Raw genomic sequence first — 23806 nt, 5'->3', positions numbered from 1 at the left:
TCTTTGACAAAGTGAACAAGCATGCAGACAACAGTGACCTAGTAGACATTATACACTTGGATGTGTCCTACCTGTCCCCTGAACACCTGGCCATGGTGATCCATGCAACGGTCACCTCCAGAATAGAGGTGGGTCTACCCTTGTCCTTGATCTAGAGACTCCATCTGATACAAAACATAGTTGCTAGAGTCTTCACAGGAACACTGTGGAAGGCCCATATCCAGCCAGTGCTGAGACAGTTGCACTGGTTACCAGTTGATGTCCAGATCCACTTCAAGTTTTGGTTTTGACCTTTAAGGCCCTGCATGGTTTGGAACCCACATACCTGAGAGACTGCCTATTGCCCTGTATCCCTCACAGAGCTTTATGCCAGTTTGGGCTTGCCAGGGCACTGATAAAACTGTTTTGACCAAGCAGTGATATCAGGGTTCTCTCAGCCTCACGCACCTCACAGGGTGTCTGTTGTGGGGAGAGAAAAGAGAAGGCGACTGTAAGCCGTTTTGAACCTCCTTTGGGTAGAGAAAAGTGGCATGTAAGAACCAACTCTTCTTCTGCGGGTGGCAATTTTCTGGTTGTTTCCGGCCCCAGGAAAGCATGCCTGGCCTTGACCAGGGCCAGGGCCTTTTCGGTCCTGGCCCCAACCTTGTGGAATGAGCTCCCAGGTGAGCTGGACCTGCGGGAGCTTTCAGCCTGTAAAACAGAGCTCTTCCACCAGGTTGAGGCTGGGGGCAGTTTGGTTGAGGCTGGGAGCAGTGAGGAAGATAGACAGGGCCCCCCTGGTGTCAAGCAGCAATCAGTGTTATCTTGACCCCCTTTCCTTTCTTCGAGAGCAGTGGTTCTCAATCTGGGGATCAGGACCCCTTTGGGGGTCGAACAACCCTTTCACAGGGGTTGCAGCAGGGCGAGCAGCTGGGCCAGGGAAGATCAAGATAGTGTTTGTCTGTCTGGAGCAGCAGAAAAGAGCAAGATCGGCATGGTGGGACAAGAGGCAAAACTGAACTGAGAAACCCTGGGGGGAAAAACAATTTATATACAATCATGAACAAAGGATTTTCAGGCCATTGGTCAGTTTCAGTTAAACTTCTGTGAAAGAACACTTGCATAATTTTATGGTTGGGGGTCACCACAACATGAGGGGCTGTATTAAAGGGTTGCAGCATTAGGAAGGTTGAGAACCACTGCTCTAGAGGTAGGGATGGGTGGGGGGGTTGGGCAGTTGGAGGTATTCTGCCATGTTGTCTGTTTTATTGTGATCTGTTGTCCATGTTATTGGGTTTTTAATGGGATTTTTAATTGGACATCTGTAACTCACCATGAGCCAGTCTCAGGAGTGGCGGGGAATAACAACAACAACAACAACAACAATAACATCCTCCAGTTTCCTGATTGGCTCTTTGGACACTTTCTGCTCCTTTGAGCATACTTTCTCCTTGCTTACCTTCAGAACAGACTGACAGTATAAAAGCAAAACAAGTTACCGTATATACCTGTGTATAAGCAGAGTTTTCACATTGAAAAAACCCTCCTCGTCTTGTACACGGGTATATATGGTAATTGAAGTAACAGCTTTCTTCAGCTGTGGAATGCAGTCAGCCAATTATTTCATTGCCTTCTGCAAATGTGTTTGCAAAGCTGAGCTTCCCCTGGCAGCTTGTAGGACATCAACAATTTGATTAAGGGACTCTATTTTTTTCCCTTTTCTTCTTCTCTTCCAAACTATTCTTTTGGTTTCTGGGGGTGGGGTGGGTTTTGGGGGTGCTTTGGGATGTACTGCTTCTTTTTCCTATTGTTTCTTTCCTCTTTTATCTGAGGGGCAGCATTGTTTGCCTTTTATTCTTGGGGTTGTATTTCTTTTAAAAGTTGGGATTGTGTTTCTTTTAAAAGTTGATTTTTACAGTTCTTTATTTCAGTGTTCAGTTTTACAGTTCTTTATTTCAGTGTTTTATTCTGGGGGGGCACTGCAGTTGTAGTTAGAGTTGTCCATTCTCCCAGTTTGGTAGCTGTTGTACTAGTTGTAGGAGATTGCCAACTTCAGGTACTGTTGTTCTGCTCTGGTTTGCTGGCCCTCTTTTTCACTTACACAGCTAGTTCACTGTTTTTCTTTGAAATAAATATTCAAAAAAATTTCACCTACTGATGCCTCAATTAATGTAAATTTACCAGCAGTTGCTGCATTTCCCACCCTCGGCTTATATACGAGTCAATAAGTTTGCCCAGATTTCGTGGTAAAATTAGGTGCCTCATCTTATATGTGGGTGGGCTTATATGCGAGTATATACGGGAGTTAGTTAGGTCTCCTTCTCCTCTCTTTCTATACAACATTATTTCTATTCTAAATAAAACTATTTTATTCTATTAAGTAGCTTGGTACTTTGCTTCTCTTTTCATGCTGAAACTTTGCCAGCAGGACCACTGGTTTGATCCAGTAGGGTTCTTATGTTTGACTTCAAATACTATTTTGCATCACACTTTACAGCAACTGTTACTTCTTCTGCAGCTGTATGTGATATCTTTGCACATTCCTCCAGCTAAGAAAAATGCTGCCTTCTCGGGACAGCATCCATTTGGGGCTGTGATGGGCTCACTGCTACACAGAGGAGTGGGAGGACGGGAACTTGGAGGACATTTTGCACTGGTTTTTTCCCCCCAGCAGCCAACCATATCAGCTGAACATTTTGTCTGCTATCATCAATAAGCCATTTCATATTATTCTCATCTTTGTGCAGTTGCTTAGAAACACTGAAGCTTGCACTAGAAAGAAAGGAATCTTTGTTGCTGTTGCAAACTACTTCATTCTGGAAAAGTACTTTCTTGCAGGTGGTAAATTTAGGTGGAAGACATCTGTTCTGTTTTCATGCTGTCACATATTACACTGACCATTATTGAAATGATAAATTCATGTGTACTTGGAGTATGCTGCAAAAACATGACTGTGGCTTCTTTCCGTTGGTGGCTTTTTAATAGTTATGTTGACTGAAATAAATGTATGAAAATACTGAAAATGTAAGGACGGCCTCGCCATTCACCAAAGGCCAAGCCACTGGAGACAGGGTAGGACGGGGCTGAAAGGAGGACAAGGGTCCGGGTGCCAGAAGGTCCGCCATGTGGGCAGGGGTGGTGCTGACCAAGTGTGCACCTCAGCTGCAAGAAAGGTCTCTGGGGGCAGAGGGCCCGAGCAGTCCACTGACTGCAGGACAACAGCTCACCCCATGCTGTGCCCTGCTCCTGTAAATAAATAAAGCTGTGGCCTTATTTACCCCAAGTCCGAGTACTCCTTTGGCCCCAAACCTGCCTGCCTGCTATTCAATGGCATTCTCTTAAGTAACAGTTTTAATGTTATCAGATTTTATTAACAAAGCATAGAAGTCTGTTATGGCATTAGGCAATCACATGGCTCTTTATGCTTGTCTTTTAATATGGTTCTTTTTACACATAATGCAGAGTTTTGTTTCATTTATGATCCATCTTTCTCACTGAAATGCAAGGCCGATAACATAAGTCAGTACAATCAATAGGATGAAGCTGCATCTAATAAACAACATAACAAAACTATGATTGCCAAAATCTGAAATATGTATTAAACCTGTTATTCTCAACAATGTAATCAGTGGTACTACATAAGCACAAATATAATCTACTGAGAGTGAGATTAAAAACATACAGTAACAAAATAATACATATTAATGGTACAGTCCACTTTCACATGAATCCAGGTGGTCAAACAGCATTTTCCAGCAAAGATGGAAGAAAGTAATTTTTGCAGCTGCATTAATTTGCTTCTCCAGTAGCACTTTGGGTCCAGCATGAAGAAGAAGAGTTGGTTCTTATATGCCGCTTTTCTCTATCAGAAGGAGTCTCAAAGTAGCTTACAATCACTTTCCCTTTCCTCTCCCCACAACAGACACCCTGTGAGGTGGGTGAGGCTGAGAGAGCCCTGATATCACTGCTCGGTCAGAACAGCTTTATCAGTGTTCTGACGAGCCCAAGGTCACCCAGCTGCTTGCATGTGGGGGAGTGCAGAATCAAATACGGCTTGCCAGATTAGAAGTCTGTGCTCCTAACCACTGCACCAAGCAGAGGCCTAGGTTCCTGACTGAGTCAGTAAAGTTCCACTGAATTTCATCCAAAGTGGCTTTCAAGACCTCAGTCTTCACAACCAGAATCATTCACATATCAAGTTGTTCACTGTCAGCTATTTAACCACAGAGGTTAGACAGAGGCTTAAGACCTTTATCTCATTTTCAGGAGATTTGGAAGGAGAAATATATAACTGAATATCAACAGCATACTAAAGGCATCTGATTCCAAAACTATACAAGATTTCTTCCAAGGGCTTTACATACAGCTTGAATAGCATGAGGGATAAGACTGCCCCCCATGGAACTCAACAGGACAAATCTCACGATGTTAACTGATTTCCAGTGATGACCCTTTGAGTCTGGTCTGTAAGGCATGGTTTTAAACCAATCCAAGGTATATGCTGCGATAACTACTTCTACCTTCAAATGTTCTGACAAGGTTATGTAGTCACCTGCAGCAGATAAATCTTTTTGGAACAATGAAGAGACATGGCCTTTGTCTACATTTTGACAGAGAGCATCAACATCAGCTTCATACCTGGAAACAGCACTGGGACAAATTAATGGCCTAAATAACACCCATTGAACAACTGTAATGTTAGTATATGCAGAGGTTAGCCCAGAACCACTTTATAGCTTCTCTGTGGAGGGAAGCACGCCAAGCGGGGGAGTCTTTTAGTGGTGCTAATCGCATTTTGTATCTAGGGCAAGTTGGCTGATGAGAGATATGCAGCTGGACATGTTCAAAGATGATTACTACTAGGAAAGACTTGTTGTTGTTATGTGTGAAGTCGTGTCCGACCCATTGCAACCCCATGGACAATGATCCTCCAGGCCTTCCTTTCCTCTACCATTCCCCGGAGTCCAGGAAAGACTACTTACTGCTTATCTAATGTATGCAAAATCCCAAGAGATGTGGATGTCAGGGCTCCTATTACTTTCCTTTTAAATATTTTTTTATAGTGGAAGACAGGTAAGATATAAATGGAAGACAGGAGAGATATAAATGTATCAAAAGAAAATGTTATGATTTATATAGTATTTTTACAATGTTCAAAGATCTTTGCACATATTGCCTCAATAATCATTACAATAGTCCTTTAAAGTTGATCACAGATATTACGTCTATAATCCAGCTACAGAAATTACAGCTTGCTTTATTAGTCACAACTAGGGTTGTTTACGGCAGCATCCGAATCGGCTGTTCCAGGCCGACACAACCAGCGCCGTGCCGCGGGGGGAGGGGAGGCACGGGTGCCAGTGTGTCAGCTGCCGCACGCACACAGGTGCAGAACTCCCAAGAGGTCCTAAAAATGATGGACAAGGTTCTGCAAACTCTCAAGAAAGTTTTTTGAGCACTCTTGGGTGTACACCATCCGGTCCAGGGAATTTGAACTCATCCAGGGCAGCCAGGTGCCCGTGTTAACTTAGCTGTGCTCCATGGTTTGAGAGGCAGCCAGGAGCCCACACTGCATTGCAAGATGCTGGGACAAGCTCTTGGACCAATGCAACTCCCAAGTTCACATAGAACATGGACATTCACAAGCTGGTGCAGTTGAACCAAATGGTGCAGTTGAACCAAATCATGATGCTAGCTTATTCAACAAAATGAAGTAGTCATTAAACAAACTGCATGAATTACCCTGATACTTTTTGATACTGTAACAAATCACTCATTATTGAAGGAGGGACAATCTGAGGTCAGCCGGTTTAAGTGGTCTGCATGCCTTTGTACTCTGCATGCTTTCTAAACCTATCACTGTACTTTGGAAAATTCTTTGATGTGTTCTAGACATACTTACCATAATGAGTAAATTAATTTAAAGCCCCAAATTCTGTTATATTTTTGTTGTGCATGTTTATAGCAAGTGTTATCTTACATTTGCAGATAGGTTTTGTGTTTTTTTTTTACTGTGACCCACTGTCCTAGAAAAAGAATCAGACAGTTTGACTTTCAGGTTCTTTCTGGTCCAAAGAACAGATATGCAAATAATTGTTCACATGAAGATCAGTTCTGTGAATTGTTGAGGTTACCTTAGTGTCAGAGGATCTGAAGGCAGCCAAAAGAAATTTAGCATTTTGCAAGATGCATTGTTTTTGTACTGACTAGTGATGATTGTCTAGAAAACAAACTCAATTCAGATTGCATTGGAGAGTTTCATGAACCGCCCACTACATATTTGTTTCTTCTTTCTGTTGTCCCAACCACCTCTTTAGATCAGGGCTGGGGCCAGGAGAAGGCATTACTGGGCACCTGGCAAGACCAGGTGAGATAGCTTATCCCCCGTTGAAAGTGCTGTGTTAATCTCCCGTTTTCTATTGTGAGAAGTTGCAAAGTATTGTGCCACTTGTAGAATTCATCACCTACACTTTTGTATATTGGAATTGTCCTACCTTATTCTAGTTTTATGGGAAAGGGATTGTTTCCCCCTCCTGTTTTATTCTGTTCCTATATTTGAGTTTTATTATTGCTCTGGTCTAAGACCATTTACATAAACAATGACTACTGCTACAATGGACCAAGTGATTAGAAGACATGGGTTGAAGTACAGAGTAAAATAATTGGGCCTTTAGCCTGCTCCAGAATCCCTTCCCATTCAGGCCAGAAACATTGCAGAATTTCTTGCTTGCAGAACTGAAACAAATGCAAGGAAGTTACAAACACTGCTGGATGTGCCTGAAGTAAAAATGTTATAATCATCAGTAAACCTTATAAAACCCACACTGACTGCTCACCTACTACCTGATTGGCCCTCATTCAGGAATGCTCCCCCCAGGTAATTTAGACCCCATCAGGAGGTAACCCTCAGCCAGGAAGGACTTAATAATAAGGGATCAACTCTCCACCTCCAAGTTCCTGCCAGTTTCAGAAAATTGCTGGGTGAAAGAGGAGCCAGCCTCAGAACATGCTCCACTGCCAGTAAGTTTCCCTGGCCTCTGTCAACTTGGGGGACATGGGGGGGAGCTAGGGCAGCCTCTGCACTCCTTCTGGATGTGGGGGGCTGTAGGTGGCCCAGAAACAGTCTCCCAGGGTGCCACAAAAAATCCTCCACCGTAGGAATGTTTACTCATGAGTAAGTCATGTGAGGTTTGAAATTTGCAGTCTGAGAAGGGAGAAATGCTTTGGGGTTAACCATCACAGGCAATTGCAGCAGGGAAAATTATGCTGATGTGGGTGGGACTGGGAAGCTGTACACTTTCCCTTTCCAGATGGATACCAACTTGGTCTTGCTGCAATCTTTCCCAGACAATCACAACAAAGCAAATTTGAAGCCAATGACCTAGAAGATGGGGAAACTGTAGAAGGGGCACAGAGGCCATAGGGATATGTGGAGGGGGGGACACACACTGTTTCCTAGTAGCACCTTCCCAGCAGAAGAAGAGTTGGTTTTTATACCCTGCTTTTCACTACCCAAAGGGGTCTGAGTCCCTTATAATAGCCTTCTCTTCCTCTCCCCCACACAGACACCCTGTGAGGTAGGTGAGACTGCAAGAGATCTGAGAGAAAGTTCTCTGTGAGTACCGTTTCTAACAGCCCAAGGTCACCCAGCATATGGAAGAGCAAGGAATCAAGTGCAGCTCACCACATTAGAAGCTGCTGCTCTTAACCACTACATCAAGCTGCACAAAGAGATGGAGCTACAACACAGGCAGAAGAAGCTACTGCAGGAGGAGGGTGTTAGTCTTTTTTGACTTGCTCATTGACTGTTATGGGATTCTTTTCCTTTAAATTTAGACCTTCTGGTGAATGGCTCCTCATAGCAAACCACCCTGTGAGGTAGGTGAGACTGCAGGTATTTCCTACATAGAGAGGTGATTGTGTGGTTAATAAGGTTTGCAATTTGAGAAGGGAGGAATGGTTCTGTCTTCTGTGTCCTGTGTGTGTGTATAGAGAGGAGTGCTACACAGCCCCCAACCTCATCCCAAGCAGCCCTTTCCTCCAGGAGAACTGACTTTTGCAGTCTGTAGATGAGCTTTCATTCTGGGGCTTCTCCTGGTCCCACCTAACATCCTTGAACAGTGGAAAGTATGCTGGTCTCCAGCTGGGACCTGGAGATCCCACCTCTGGGGTTTCTTGAAGCCTAAATAATATTTCAGGGGTTTATCAATGGCAAAAAAGTTGAGAAAAGCTGACATAGAGGCAGTAAATGAGAAACCCTCTGTAAGTTCTTTGTCAACCAATGTTTTAATGTTTGATTGTAACATACATTTGTTTTTTGTTTTCTTTGATATTGAACCGAAGAATGTACAGATTTTCGGTTATTCAATATTTTAATTGAAGGAAGAAACTGACACGTTTATGAATTATTTAATGTTTATTGTTATTAGCCATTACTGCCACACAGCATCTCTCTTTGTTTCCCACATGGAGCCTGGCATCCCTGTACCTCCAAGGGATCCAAAGCCAGAGAGTCCCCCTCCCAAGCAGCCCTTTTCTCAAGGAAAACTGATCTCTCTTGCCTGGAAATGACCAGAAACTCCAGCAAATCCCCAGGTCCCAACTGGAGATTGGCATCCTGAAACCTCTCTGGGGCACAGTGCCACAGAGTTCCCCCCTCTCAAACAAGCCCTGGAAATGAGTTGTCATTGCAGACTTTCCCATCCAAAACAGCCATTTTTCCCTGGCGAACTGGTCTCTCTAGTCTGCTCATGACCTCCAGTTCCAGAATTTCCAGGCTGTACCTGGAGATTGGTGCCACCTGGAGAGCCAAGAACAGAACATAAAGGCCAAGGCCTTCACCTGCTATTGTACCCTGGCTCTGGCATTTATAGATTTACTGCTTCTCAATGTGGAGGTTCTCTTTAGACACCATGGCTATTAGTCACTGGTAGACCTTATTCTTCATGGATTTGTCTCTCCTTGTGGCCATCTTTACATCCTCTGGCAGCAAAGTAATGAGCTTATTAGATCGTGGAAACTCAGATGATGTAGTTTACCTGAATTTCAGGCTTTTGATAAGGTTCTCCATGATGTTCTGATGGGTAAACTGGAGTACTGCAGACTGGATTTAAGGATGGTGAGGTGGCTTGAAAAAACCATACCCAAAGAGTGATTGCCAATGTTATTTCATCAGATTAGAGGGAGGCAAGCAGTGGGGTCCCAGAGGACTCAGTACTGTGTCCAGTACTTTTCAACATTTTTTATCAATGATTTGCAGATGACACCAAATTGGTAGCATTAGCGAACATCCCCAAAGATAGAGATACAGTTCAAGATCTGAACACACTGGAAACATGGGCAAATGAGAACAAGATGGAATTAAATAAGGAGAAGTGTAGAGTTCTACATCTGGGTCACAAAAATGAGAAGCATACATACTGGACGGGAGATACACTTCTGGGTAGCAGTGTGTGTGAAAAAGATCTTGGGGTACACATTCTTCTCCGAAGACTGAGGATCCCTAACAATCATCTTGAGATTTTGCTCTCTGGGGCTACTTGCTGGTCTGGGCTGTCAAAGTGCAAGGTCCAAAGACCTCATGGCTTGGCTGATTTTTTAAAAAGTTACTGTGGCCTCATCACATGCAAGCTTGGCCAGAAATTGGCAGTGCAGGCATGAAGCCTGGGATAGAGCGAAAGAGAACAGAGGAAATTCACGGGGTTCTGAAGAGTGACTGTCTCCTCACTATACAATGGGGCAAAATGGTATCCAGGAAATTTGCTTATGCTGATGACAGGGCAATTGCAATAAAGCACAAATCAAATGAAAGGACTGAGAAAATACTGACTGATGATGATGTTAGCCATTCAGACCAGGGACCTTGAAACTTTGGCTGACCACTACTGTAAATGAGGGGTACTCCCAAGTCCAGGAAAAACAGAATGCTGCTATTTTCATCTCAACAACAGTCTTGCCAACCATTAACAAAATGTCCATCCAAATGGCACTCTGTGACTCATAATAGAGACTGAATTGGGGAATTGAGCTGATGAGTAACAATGGGATTCCCACCAACGTATACCAGCGTTATTCCCTTAGAAACTCAAACCAGACTGAAATAAATGAAAGTGGGTTTTTATTAAGAGAAGCAGTTTTAAGGGTAACTAACAAATTTGCACAAATAAATGAAGCACACAAAGAAGACTTTAAACCAGACTTTATCACCCCACATTTCATGAAACCACGGGGTTCTTTGACAGCATTGAAAGGGATTCCTGAATGGGTAGAAGTTAATTTATGTGTGTGTGTATATATGGCCACGTTGTCCACCACTCCCTCCCAAAATGGCCAATGATGGGAATGGAGGGGGTGAAAGGAGACAGGCCCCAGGTGGGCATGTACACAGCTATGCTTCCCAACAATATATTCTGCCCAATCATGCCACTACTGGGGTTTCTTGAAGGCTGAAGAATGTTCCAGGGGATTGTCAATGGTAAAAAAAAAGTTGGGAAAGATCCCTTTAAACAAGAAATCAGAGGAGAAGAGGTATGGGGGAAAGTATACCTACTGTCTAGACATGAAGAAGTCCATGAATGGAACAACCAGGAAAAATGGGAGCACCTGAGCAGGTGGTGTATGCGGGATATCCAAGGAACACACAAACAGAACTGGGTGCTGGTGTTTGGCTTTAACAGGAAATTTGTATCCTCAGGCTAAGGTTGCATGTCGTAGCCCCTAAAGCAAGGGACTTGGGGTTGTGTGTATAATAAAGAAACAGCAAGGCATTTGATGGGTTTGTCCAGTTTGGCACAAAACTCTGGAGGTTTCTCAAAATAGAAACAATGCCTGTGATTGCGGTGGGTGGACTCAAAGTCAATCCCCCAGGAAAGGAGACAAAGCCATGACTATCTTACCTGAATAAAACTAAAAGCATGTGTGGTTTCTAGACGACCTAAAATTGTAGGCAGGCTGTTATTGATTGCCTAATTTCATTTAGGAGCGAAGAAGGGGAAGGAAAGCTTTTAGGTTGATGAAATTAGTAACACCTTTAGAGGCCTTACTGTCCTGCAAATATGCATTGCTATTTTGCGGTTAGGAAGCCCTGTGGGCCCACAACAACCTAATACAAAGAATCAAGGCAGCTCCATGAAGTATGGTGTTTGGCTGATGTGCAAACAGTTCCATTTCTGCCTGCTCAGGTTGGACACAATTGGCATAAATGTGGACATTTCAGCCAGTTGAGGCAATTAACAGGGCAATATGATGTCATGTGGAGGTGAAATTGGAGAAGGCTGTTTGCAGGCAAACTCCCCCTCAAAGTGGGTAGGAGTCTGGGCACTGACAACCCAACTTGCATACAACTATGCACCTAAGTAACTCGGCATCAACCTAGCCAGGAACTATAAACACCATCTTATCCATGTAGCAGCAAAAATACACACACAAAACAATGTTCTTCAAAAATGATGTGGGACAACTTGGGGTGTGTCTGCTACAAGAGTTAAATGCTCTATTTTGGGATTGGTGTGTAGTGGAATATGGGACTTCAGTGTGGCTGCACAGTCCCCACGCCCTCCACAACCTTGATGCCCAACTCAGTTCAACAATGAAAATCATGAGCTGATGTATGCAACCCACTCCATCCAGTTGGCTACCCAAGCTGTGCCACATCAGTCCCTTTCATATCTAAGGACGAGATGCTCATCTTTTTGATTATAGAAAGATAACTGCAAACAGATTTGCCCATCAACAAAGACATGGCTGACACAGGTCTATCCAGACTCACATCCTGACACCCAGCTATAAGATCTGCACAAATCCTACAAGCACAGAATTTCAACCTACGGAATCAATGGCTGTGAACGTGGATGCAATCGGTTCCACCCAATTTCTATAACCTGATGAATTACAATGAGACCCCCACAGGATTTGACTTGCCACATAAAGTATGGAAGACATTTAATAGAATATGAACAGGCTTTGGCAGTTGTGTTTAAACAGGACAAAATGCCAGGACCAGAATGCAATTGTGGTGCAGTCTGCCAAACTGTTTTCCATCTGTCACAGGAATGTGAGCATCGTGCTTTCCAGGGAGATGTGACAGAACTCTTTGAGCCCTGCCCAGCTGCAACTGAGTGGCCTGAAAAATTTAGATATTAGTGTTTAGAAGAATTAACCAACTGGTCTGAATAGCCATTATATCAACTTGGTTACAGGTTTCATATTAATATATGCTTCCTGTGTATAATTCTCTGACACTGGAATTCTATCAGTAAGCTGACTGTAATAACCTAAAACAGCAGAAAGGTTAATGAAAATACACAATATATTTCTTTCATCAGAGGACAGCAATGCTTTAGCAGAATTTAGATCCATTGGTTTGTGCCCTGAGGGGAGAACTGTTGGCTCTTGGGAGCCATTTGCCACTTTGTGAGGGACATCCATGCCAAAGGGTTTCTCAAAATAGAGATGCGATTGAACTCTGCCTCGCTCTCCGTGGCTGGTTTTTGCTGCATTAATGTGGATAGTGGGATTAGTTGGTCATCTTTTCAGAAGGTAGGAATCTGGGGAACCTCTTTTAGATTAGCCTGGAAAGAGGCATTTTTGACTGCTCACTGGTATCCTTGGGAGTCATAGTGCTGTCTGATTAGGAGGGATATTTTGACTGGTTAGGCCACAACTGTTTTTAGCACAAATACAATGAGTTGTTACAGCATATGTAGATGCTACCACCGCTGCTGTCAAAACTCATGGCTGAGAAGGCAGGGTTGGTTGGGGAGGATCTAGGGCACAATCAGTGTGATCTGAGCCCTGTGCAGGATGAGCAGCTGGGTCCCAGCCCAGGCGGACATTTGCCCTTCCTGCCAGCAACCCCCTGTCAGCCTCAGCAGTCCCCTCAAGCTAAGAGAGCTCACCAGAGCACAGGAGGCAGTGCCAGCGGGTCAGTTTGGCAGGGTGCTGCCGGAGAACTCAGCTCATGGCGTGCTGTCAAGGTAGATGGGGCACAGGTGAGGGTACTTCAGCCTGAGGCCACAGGAAGGGCAGTTCCTTGTGGCTGCAACTGCAAGTGAACCTACTTGTCACCTCAGACTTTGGTTCCTGTCTTGACCCCTCTTCATTGAAGCTCTGCCCATTTGCTTACTGGTTCCTGACTCCTGTTTCAGCTCCTGGACATCAGCTTTTGGCATCCGGACTTCTGATCTGGCTTCTGATTCACCTCCTGACCTCGGCTCGTACTCTGGCTCCTCTGCCATCTCACCCTATGGACTCAGACCCACTCGGCTGATAACTAGAACTTGGACTGGACTGGACTAAACGGCTGGAAAGTGATTTGGGACTTGGATTCTTGGATGAAGGACCCTCCCCCTGGGTGCACCCAGGTAAGGTAGCACAGTAAAAAAAAAAAAAAACTTGGCAAGCACCCTGAGCCATCTCAGGATAGGGGGATGCTCCAGGGTTGCCAATTCTGAGCTGGGAAATTCCTGGAATTGTGGGGGGGGGCAGAGCCTGGGGAATGGGGTGTTCTCAGTAGGGTATAATGCCATAGATTCCATCCTTCAAAAGAGATGTTTTCTCCAGAGGAACTGTTCTCTGTAGTTTAGGGATTATTGTCATTCCAGAAGATCTCTTGGCCTCATGCGGAGGTTTAGCAAGCAACTTGAGTTAGTGCCCATGCTAGCCCATCATTACTTCAGGCAGCCTGGTAGGCTGGGGAATGAATGATCCTAATCAATGCTCAGCAAAGGTCAAACCCTAAGTCACTGGAGCAGCACACAGAGATGAAACTTAGCCCCAGCCCCAGAGTCACCCTGGGTTGCCTGACAGGTATACTGCTTGAAATGCTGCTTGTTGGCAACCACTCATGCTAATTCAGGGATGTTTAATTGATGTAGATCAGTCCTTAATAAGCTTATTAACTTGTATATTGTCACATATTCTTATTTGGGAGTACAGCAATGAGGAAGCTGAGAAATCTAACTCATTATTCCTTATCTGCACCCAGTATGGGACATATTTTTTAGTTTTGTTGACACTGAGTTAAATAAGTCCCCCCCCAAAAAAAAAACCAAAAAGAACCCAAATATACTCTCTGGTTTTTGCAGTCAAAATACCACAAAATAAGATCCAAGCATAAAATCTCTGACAAGGACAGGAAACTCAGCCTTCAGAATTTCAGGTAGATACTGCATTTTTCTAAAAAGGGGGGGGGCCTGTTTCTTTCAAAAGGCCCTATCAGGTGAACAGTTTAGGAAGCAGAGATGTAAAATCATCACAGTGATGTATGATCATACTGCTCAGACTTGTGCTTCCTATACCACATTTGCACAACATCTAAATTATTTAATGCTCATAAAGCCTGATATTTGTGCTCTACCTTAAGCAGTGGCTCTCTTCAAGATAAGACATAAACAGCAATGGAAGCTTTCCTGATATGTATTCTTGGAGGAAAAAATAGCTGGTATATCTACACGCCTTTACTGACATGCTCCAGCTCACAATTAAGAGATGAACAATTAATGAAAATGTGCAACAACATACCAAGGAGGTGCTATAACATGTGGGGTTTTACTTCTGGCCAAACTATATATAATATATAAATGTGCATTTTCAAGCATCATGGCCTGCTTCCAACCATCAGTACTACATCAGCTGAACTGTAAGCTGTTATGACAAAGCAATGGTCCCAAATTAACCCAGGGCTGCATTTGCAGCAGGCTCCACAGAAGCTGCACCATGAGGCCAGGAGGTGGGACAGGTGGCCAGTTGGTGACCCAGCAAGGGGGGGGGGGTTCCTAGTAGACTTGGGAGCCAGAGGTTTTGCTCCAGTCTAACCCTCCCTTAAATAAATAGTTGTTCACCTGCCATCACCACCACATCAGCTGAACATCACCACCACAAACAGCATCTTCCTTTTCTTCCCTCCAAGACATATAGATCATGGTCTATATAGAAAGCAAAATGTAGTGGTGAAGACCTGGGATGTTAGAGAGGAGCTTCCCATTCCAGGACACATTGAAGGATGCATCTATTGGATGCTCTACATTTTAAAAAAATCACTTGTTATCTAGTACATCAGGGGGAAGATTTCTAATCTAGCCTGCTTCCTACACTGCTGATTTTCTACTTGTATGGGAGATCTTTCAAAAATGTGATCCCCTGTTTATGATCCACCACTTCAGGACTGTTCTTTTTTATTGTTTACACAGGGCCCAGGTGTAGCACCCAAGGGATATTCCTAAACCCCCTTGGTAGACTGCCACCACCCCTGAGTCTATCCTAAGAACTAAAGGGTCCAGGGGCAACCCACAAGTCTATCAGGGAACAAAGTGAGGTGTCTCAACCCAATCCAGGGAAGAGAGACCTTGAAACCAAAAGCATGGTTAGCTGTAACCAAGAAGGCACTGGATGGGTATTTCCTCTAATACTTCCAAGAATCAGACAAAGGTTTATAAAATAAGTGATATTCATTTAAGGTGCACACAACAAGCTATAGTAGTAGTGAAAAATAATAAAAGTATTTAATATAACGAACTTAATAATATTCACAAGCAAAAGGACTTTGCAGTCATTACTCCATAAAGCATGGACAAAGTCCATGAACACAAGAGGTCTGATCAGCAAAGTATTAGGCATCTGGGAAGGTCAAATGTGATAAGAGGGTCAGACCCACTGGTAAGGCAAAGGATTAAGCAATAGAGAATATTTTATGGACATTCTCTCATATGGGGCCTATTGTCATGAACCCCGATTCATGCCTGTTTCATTTCCTGAAACTTGGCAAGGCCAGGCTCCAAGACTTTCCCAGCGGGGCGTCTCCCTCCTTCCACCTTATCAAACTGTTCTTGCGACCTTGCATGGACAGCAAAGACTCAATAGAAATATAGCTGTAGAGATTAGACCCTGGCCATCTGTGAATTCCAGCACCTTTGGTGCCCTCTGCTCTCCCGCCAAAATGTTCCCCCTCCCCTATTGAGAGTACCCTATAACTACTCTGAGGTGTCTATTGTTCTTTGTAACTGCCAAGATCTTTGATCCGGAGGTCTTGGCGCTTTCCAGCAATTCTGTAGTTTCTGTTTAATAAAGTTCTTCCTTGGATATTCAACTGCCTGTTGAATTCTGGATGTCTCTTTATTACAGACTCTACGGGCTGGTCTCAGCCTGATTCCTGACACCTATTCAAAAACCCAATCAAAATTTTATACTAATTTAATTGGTAAACAATTAGAGCCTTAGTAATCAGATGACAGGTTATTCTCAACATCCAATCATAAACCAATGTTCTGGTGTTACCAGTCTGACATCACTTGACCTACAGTAATTAGATCAGGATCTCACACAAGCAAAGCTGATGGCAATTGACATCAGCTGTAGAGAACTTATCTTCAAATGTCCATCCCAGGGACAGGCTGTGTTCCAAAAAATAGCTTTAAAGGCACATCGTCGAAATAAGACTATGGTAGCAGGCCCAAAATGAAGCTTGAACCAATGTTTTAACAAAAGGCAAAAAGAACATGCTAGGTTTCCACTATGCCAGGTCTTCTAAACCTGACAGAACAATGTCTTCCAGCTTAGCTTCTCTTGGAGATGTCTGAAAAATTTGCTGACAAGGACCCTCCATGGGGAAAAATTGAATTTTCAGTCATAAAAGGCTCTTGAAGAGAAGGAGCATGGTGTGTGTTTCATAATGTGTTTTTTAAAGATTATATTTAGAGAGAAATGATATTTAACTTTCTTATTTTATTGCAAAATAAGATAAATGCCCTACAAAAATAGGCTGCTGATGAAAGCAGCTGTAAAAATCAGATAAAAACACAAGACCTTTGTTACCCTGCTGCCTTACAATTGTGTTAGTGATTTCTAAATTATTACATGCTGTTTAGTATGCCGCACAGCATGAATGCTATCATAACTAATTGCATGAAACCATGAAGAATACTAATTAAAGTACTCAACATCTCACTTAATAAATTGTAAGCTTTAGGGGGCCTAGTGCTTTTAGTACAAAAAATCAGTTGCATTGAACAATCCATATCTGTACATTTAATAAGGGAAATAATATGGACTTAAAAAAATCTATTAAAAATATCTAACAGTGACTTGATTTATAGCCATTGTTTAAAAAATAAATAATCATGGTAGATCCTGTCAGATAAGTACCAGCTAGTATTTTCTGAAGTTGCTTCGCCAAACAAGAATTTGTCTTAAGTATCAAGTCTTAGACTTTAATAACTCCATTCTCAGACCACTTCTGCAGATATCTCTGGTGCAATAGAGACTGCAGACCACCTTCTGTTATTCTATGATCAATGGACTGCCCCCAGGGCTCTTTGGATTACCCTTTTGATAAAAACCACCATGAGCCAACTGGACCAGGAGTGACGGCCAACAAATAAAATAATAAATAATAAACCAGAAATCTGAAATACAGGAAAGCTTAAATGCTAACATTAAACACTAAATGGAACAAAATCACCTAGTAGGATTCACTGTAGAGCAGTAGGAACAAAAATTAATGGGATCCTATTTACAATAAAGTACATAGCTTTATACCCTGATCTGGATTGCTCAGGCTAGCCTGATCCTAGTAGTTTTTGGAAACTAAGCAGGATCTACCCCAGTTATTATTCAGATGGGAGACCTCCAAGTAATAATGAAAAACAAAAATGAAACAAAAACCCAACCTGAAGAAAATCAGAAATCTAAACTTTGAACAACAAATATATATTGGATTAAAATTTAAATACACATATTTATTATTATATGCACATTCTTTGTCTCTTCAATGGCAGAACCCCCCCCCCCCACCTGACCCCATTTTGCCCGGCCTCTCTAGGAAGTGGGTCTTGGCTTCACCCTTTCAGTGCTGTTGTAGGCAAAGGAGTAGAGGAGCCCCCAACCCCCCCCCTCTCCCCAAGGCATACTCTAGACCTGGATGAAGGGGCCAGACTCCCTCCCTTCCTCCTCATGAGTCACTCTGCACTGGAGTGCCTCCTCTGCTTGCTTTGACCCTCTCCCACAATGGCCCCCCAGGGGGAGAAGTCCTGCCACCCAGAGCAGGAGACACCCTTAACATCCCCTCCAGTGGGACTCCCACCCCAGAAAGCACTTTCAGGATTGCATTGAAATCTCTGCTCCTGTAACCACCTCCCTCTTTCTCCCAACCTAAGGCCCGCCAGCCATCAGATTACCCCTATTCTTAGTAGATATCCTGGGTGGTATCTTTATTGGTAGCAGATTTTGATCTGGAAATAACTCAGTCAGTTGGTAAATACTTCAGAGTAGTGGTCTCTTTAAAATGCTTCTAAAATGAGTCTTATCCTGCTGACCATATGAGAACTGTAGATGTCAACTCATTTATTTTAGACTTTTAAAAAATATAGTTTTATTTTTAGACAGACAGACAGATAAATGGATAGATAGTTTTATTGTTCTGTATTTTTCTCTAATCTGTTCCAGCATGTTTTGTAATGCTTGTTTTATCCTGCTGTGATCAGTTGGGTTTATACTTAAGACCTTTGGTCTTGTGAGTTTAGTAATAAAGGAAAGGTACTTTAATAGTTCTTCCACAACTATAACGTCATCAGTGCGTGATTTAATGTATACTAAGTGGTTTATTTCAAGATATCCTAAAAATAGAGCCCATGGATGACATGAATGTAGAACTGGTACCATTTAGGCTGGGATGAAATTGAATTGCAATCCGTGATAAAGTTCCTTTGTTTTAAACCTGACCTCCCTCTTGTAAAGAACTTTTGACACTCGTGTCGTTCCTCAGTTTTTCATTTTGCAGTAGAACAGTAGTTCAGATTCAGCATTTGTTAGCATGTAATAGGTGACTAGATAATGATATTTAAATACTTGATTATTTTTCTGTCTACAAATAGCTCTCTTAAATGGCATGTTTAGGTTATAACCTTACTAAGCTAAATTTACATATTTCAGGATCCACAAGAATGCACTTATTCAGATTTTTCTCATGGAATATTTAAACTGTTGTTGTTTAATACCTCTGTTTTATTGGGGGGTTGCTTTTGTTTTTTGAAGTTGCTGCTAATCTAATTCAAAAAAATATTGATTTTAAGACTCTTGGGCAGGCAGAGAGAAGAAAGTGGAGCTGTGTTTGTGGAATAGATCTTGCCCACTTCCACCTTGCTTATTTACTTGCTTCATTTACACCTTGCCCTTTCCCCCAGTGAGGATCCATCATTCTCCTGTCATCTATAGCAGTGGTCCCCAACCCCCGGTCCGAAGACCAGTACCGGTCTGTGGATCAGTCGGTACCGGGACGCGGCTACTCCTCGTCCTCCTGCTGCCTCAGGGGCTGCCCTGCCACTCTGCCACTGGCTTACCTTTGGTGCTTTCCAGTGGCTGCCATGTCTGGGGCTTCCCCTCAGCATGGCACTACGTAGCTGCTGCTGGCCCAGCGGGCGGCAGGAAGTCAGGGGCGCCAGTGGGAAAGCAAACAGAGCAGGGGCTCAGGTGGCAGTGGCGACATCCCTCTGCAAAAGACTACCCTCCCCCCGCCCGGGCCTCAGTAGAACACCGGGTCCCCGGTGATAAAAAGGTTGGGGACCACTGATCTATAGTATCCTTTCAGGCTGGTTAGGCTCAAGGTCATACAAGAAGCTTCCATGGCAGAATGCGGATATGAAACCTTGGGTCTCCCTATTCTACGGTAACACTCTAAAATCACTGCAACCAAATTCTATGCTCATCTTTCAGGAATTCTGAGGAATGTTGTGTTGAATTTGAACCTGGAGGGAACAATCTATGGAGACTATGAAACTCTCTTCTACATGGGCAGAAAGGGCCTTCTTGCTTATGCCAAGGGAACAGGATCCAACCCAGTATATGAAACACAACCAAGTTCAATTTAAAACTTTCTGGTTGTTCCCCAAACTGCTTTTGGAACTTTGACAGATTTAAATAGCAGGAAGTTTTTCTGGAGCAGCATTGCAGTAGCTTAACTGAGAAGTCTGAGTATGCATGTGTACCCCCTTCCCTTCTAGATCCCAGATTTGCTGGGCCCTGTAAGGTATAGTTCAGATTTAGAGAAAGTTATCTATGGGTTGACTTGTTCCTGTAAAGATCTTGCTCAGGCTCTGCCATTCTCTTTAACATTCCATTTTCTGAACAGTTCAAAGAAGCACATAGCTGTGTCTACAAGCACAGCTGAAGTTTAGAATGACAGGGAAAGGATTCTGTTATAGGGGAGAAAGGATAAAAGCTTCAGTGCTATTGAGTAAGCCCTTCTATGTGCCTTAATAGACTCTTTGCATCATGCCCCAAAGCCACTGTTCTGGCCAAGCAACAGTACAGTTGCAAGAAACAATGATACCCTTGAATATATTGCTTTTCCCCTCCCCTGCTATGGAAGAGGACTTATGCCCTTCTCTGATGCAATAAAAGATAATAAAATAGTTTGTGTCTTGCTTAATAAGTAATCAAAATATATAGAGAGATCAACAAGAAACATTCAGATTTTCCAAGTAAGTGCATCTAAATGCAATTAAGTATAGTGTGCACTTTATAGCTCATTCATGTGATTGGTTGACTGGAATCTGGACTTGATGTCCTGTCCTTCAATTTGTAATAAGAAGAATAAAATGGACCCTTTATTACCATAAAGCATCCTATAGCAGCTCTTGAGAAAAGAAGTCAGCCAAGAAGTCAGGCCCGGTTTAAGGATTCATGGGGCCCATAGCACCACAGCCAGTTCAAGGATTTCTGGAGCCCTAGCAGAGCCCAATTGGTGCTATTACTTGTGCTGGACCCTTCATCCTCTTTGTTTCTTGAACCCTGGCACGATGAGCAGATGTAATAACCCGGTATCTAAAGGGACCTTCACACTTATGTGGCTTGTGGTCCACACATATGCTTAATATTTATTTGTTTGTTTGTTTGTTTATAATTTAATTTATACTCCACCTCTCCCAACAGTCAGCCCCAGGAAGCTTACAACAGGATACAAGAATAAAATACAACAATTTCCATTAAAAACTCTTCAATTAATCCCAATAAAATACAATAATACAATCTAAAACTCCAACAGATAGCAAAACAACATTCCTCCCCTATTCCAGTCAGTAGATCACCTACCCCAACTGCTTCTGTACTCTGCTACAACCAGGTAGATCTAACACAGCACCTTCCACTAGGTGGGACCGCCAGTTCGTAAATCCCGGGACAGCTCTTCCTCCCCAGCCTCAACCGAAAGCATGGAAGAAGAGCTCCATCTTACAGGTCATGCAGAATGTTGATAGCTCCGTTAGGGCCCATAGCTCTCCTGGGAACTCATTCCACCAGGCTGACGCCAGGGCCAAAAAGGCAATGTGCATGCTCAGTTACTAATAGAGCATGTGTATTGCCATTTTTTTGTACTTGTTGGCAACAAGCCACAAGTATGAATACACCCCGAACAATCACAGTGTGAAGGCCCCCTAACCTTACAGCATCACAGGGCCCCTGGAATTGCTGGATCTGTAGCATGTGCTACAAGGGAAAACCACTTCTGTGAGAGGTTTTCCATGCCACTCTGCCTCCTATGTCAGACCTTCTTAGGCAGAGAAAAGCAAGGGTGGATTGGCCCTCTGTCTTCCCAGGAAAATTCTGAGTGGGTTTCTATCCTGGAGAATAATTGGCAGTTAAGAAGAAATCACTCTGAACGTCAATTTTCCTCGAAGCTGTACAGCAGCCATCCATCTCCGAACAGCACAGGAGCAATGATGGACATGAGCTTGTGCGCCACCACTGCTACCAAGCAGGTCTTAGCCTAGAGGCTCTATCCGGGAGCCGATGGATTTAGACCCTGCCAAGCAGCAGCCTAAGGAAAGCAAAGGGCAAGCTAGGCATGCCCGCCATCATCATCACCACCAGTACTTGGATCTGTTGGGCATATTCCAGCCTATCCCTTGACAATCAAGGCTTTGCCTAATGTCTGAGACCTGGTTTAGACACACACTTCAGAATGATTTTACTTGGACAGCCTAGGGCAATTCACTATCACTATCACTAATCCATTATATGAGAGGACTTTTAAAAACAGATTGTGATGCACATCTGGAGAATGGGATCCTGTGGGAGAGGAATTAAAGTCTCTGTGCACCCACATTATAAAGCCTCAATCTTCCTCTACAGCTCATGCCTGGTGGAAGAGCTTCTTCTTGCAGGCCCTTCAGAGCTAAGCAAGCTCCCAACGGGCCCAGAGCTCTTGTAGGAGCTTGTTATACTAGGTCGTGGCCAGGATTGAGGGTTCTCCATGGTGTCCTGATGAGAACTCAAGTTGCTGCACTTTGGACCAGTTGCACTCTCCAGGTCAATATCAAGGGTAAAGGTAAAGGTAAAGGTATCCCCTGTGCAAGCACCGAGTCATGTCTGACCCTTGGGGTGACGCCCTCCAGCGTTTTCATGGCAGACTCAATACGGGGTGGTTTGCCAGTGCCTTCCCCAGTCATGACCGTTTACCCCCCAGCAAGCTGGGTACTCATTTTACCGACCTCGGAAGGATGGAAGGCTGAGTCAACCTTGAGCCGGCTGCTGGGATTGAACCCCCAGCCTCATGGGCAAAGCTTTCAGACGGCTGCCTTACCACTCTGCGCCACAAGAGGCTCATAATATCGAGGGTAGGCCTGTGTAAATCTAGTTACAGTAAGCCAGCCTGGAATTGACTGTGTGGATCACTGTAGCTAGGTGTTCCAGGGACAGGTAGGGCACTAATAGTTTAGCTTGGCAAAGGTGGTAGAATGCCAGCTGTGCTCCTTAATAACCTGAGTCTCCATGGAGAGGGAGGCATCAAAGATCATACCCAAGTTCCTAGCAGAGTGAGCCACCATCAGCTAGACCCCATCTACAGTGGGCAACCATGCTCCCAGCCTCTTCTTACCCAACCACAGGACCTCTGTCTTTGAGGGGTTGAGTTTCAGGCTACTTTGCTTGATCCAAACCATCACTGCTTCCAGACAGCTGGCATTGTCTCGGGGGGGGGGGGGGTATGTCTAAGCCATCCATCATCGTTGTGAGTTCCTACATTGTGTAGGGGGTTGGACTAAGAGATCCTGGAGGTCCCTTTCAACTCTATGATTCTATGTAGAGCTGGGAGTCATCTGCATATTTATGACAACCAAGTCTAAACCTCTGGACCAGCTGGTCAAGAGGGCACATGAAGATGTTGAATAATATGGGGGCTAAATCTGTGTCCTACTGAGTCCCACATAGGAAATGGCAGTGGTGAGACTGCTCATCCCACATGGCAACCCTTTGTCTACAATGCTGGAGAAAGAAGACCAGCCATTCAGATTTAATCTCTTGGTTGCCTTAATCTCGTTTCCCTGTCAATTTACTACTATTTCACTTTGGAAAATAATGCAAGTGTAATCTTAAATGACATTATTCCATAAAAGTTTCTTAAAGAAATAAGGGAAAATGTCAGAAATGATGCATGAGACCTCTTAAACTACAGGCAAAGCTTGTGATATTTATTTAAGTCACATCATTCAAAATATTGGATAAAGAGATAAAAATTTCATAGACAAATTTTAAAAATTTACTGTTACTCAAGTCATTGGGTTTCATTCAAGTGCATTTAAAACACACAATCTACCCTCTCACCAACTCTGCTGGTAGTCGCATTTGATGGGGAGGGTTGGTGTTGTTACCGCCATGTTGAAATGTTATGCTTTTGTATGAATATTATTTTAATAGGGTTTTATTGGGGGTTATTGTGTATGGGATTGACATTGTAACCTGGCTTGCCAGGAGTGGTGGGAAATAAATCAAAATAATAACAACAACAACAGAACAGTGGTACTCCATGGCTGATAGATGCCACATTAGAATTTTTTATCAA

General features: G+C 43.5%; 1 protein-coding gene across 11 annotated transcripts in view; it reads left to right on the top strand.

Moving 5' to 3' along the window:
- The window catches only part of HTR1F (5-hydroxytryptamine receptor 1F), a 134472-nt gene that overhangs the window by 46541 nt on the left and 64125 nt on the right, over window positions 1–23806 (top strand). For 8 of the 11 annotated variants that reach the window (XM_077342339.1, XM_077342337.1, XM_077342332.1 and 5 more), the window contains one exon: window positions 13125–13340. The exons of the other annotated variants lie outside the window; for them this stretch is intronic. The gene's annotated coding sequence lies outside the window, so the exon portion shown is untranslated. The remainder of the gene's footprint in view (window positions 1–13124; window positions 13341–23806) is intronic. 11 annotated transcript variants of the gene reach the window in all.

This window comes from Paroedura picta, chromosome 6 (genome assembly GCF_049243985.1).
Source record: "Paroedura picta isolate Pp20150507F chromosome 6, Ppicta_v3.0, whole genome shotgun sequence".
Lineage (NCBI taxonomy): Eukaryota > Metazoa > Chordata > Lepidosauria > Squamata > Gekkonidae > Paroedura > Paroedura picta.
Note: the sequence above shows the minus strand (reverse complement) of the source record. Positions and strands in the feature narration are given on the sequence as shown.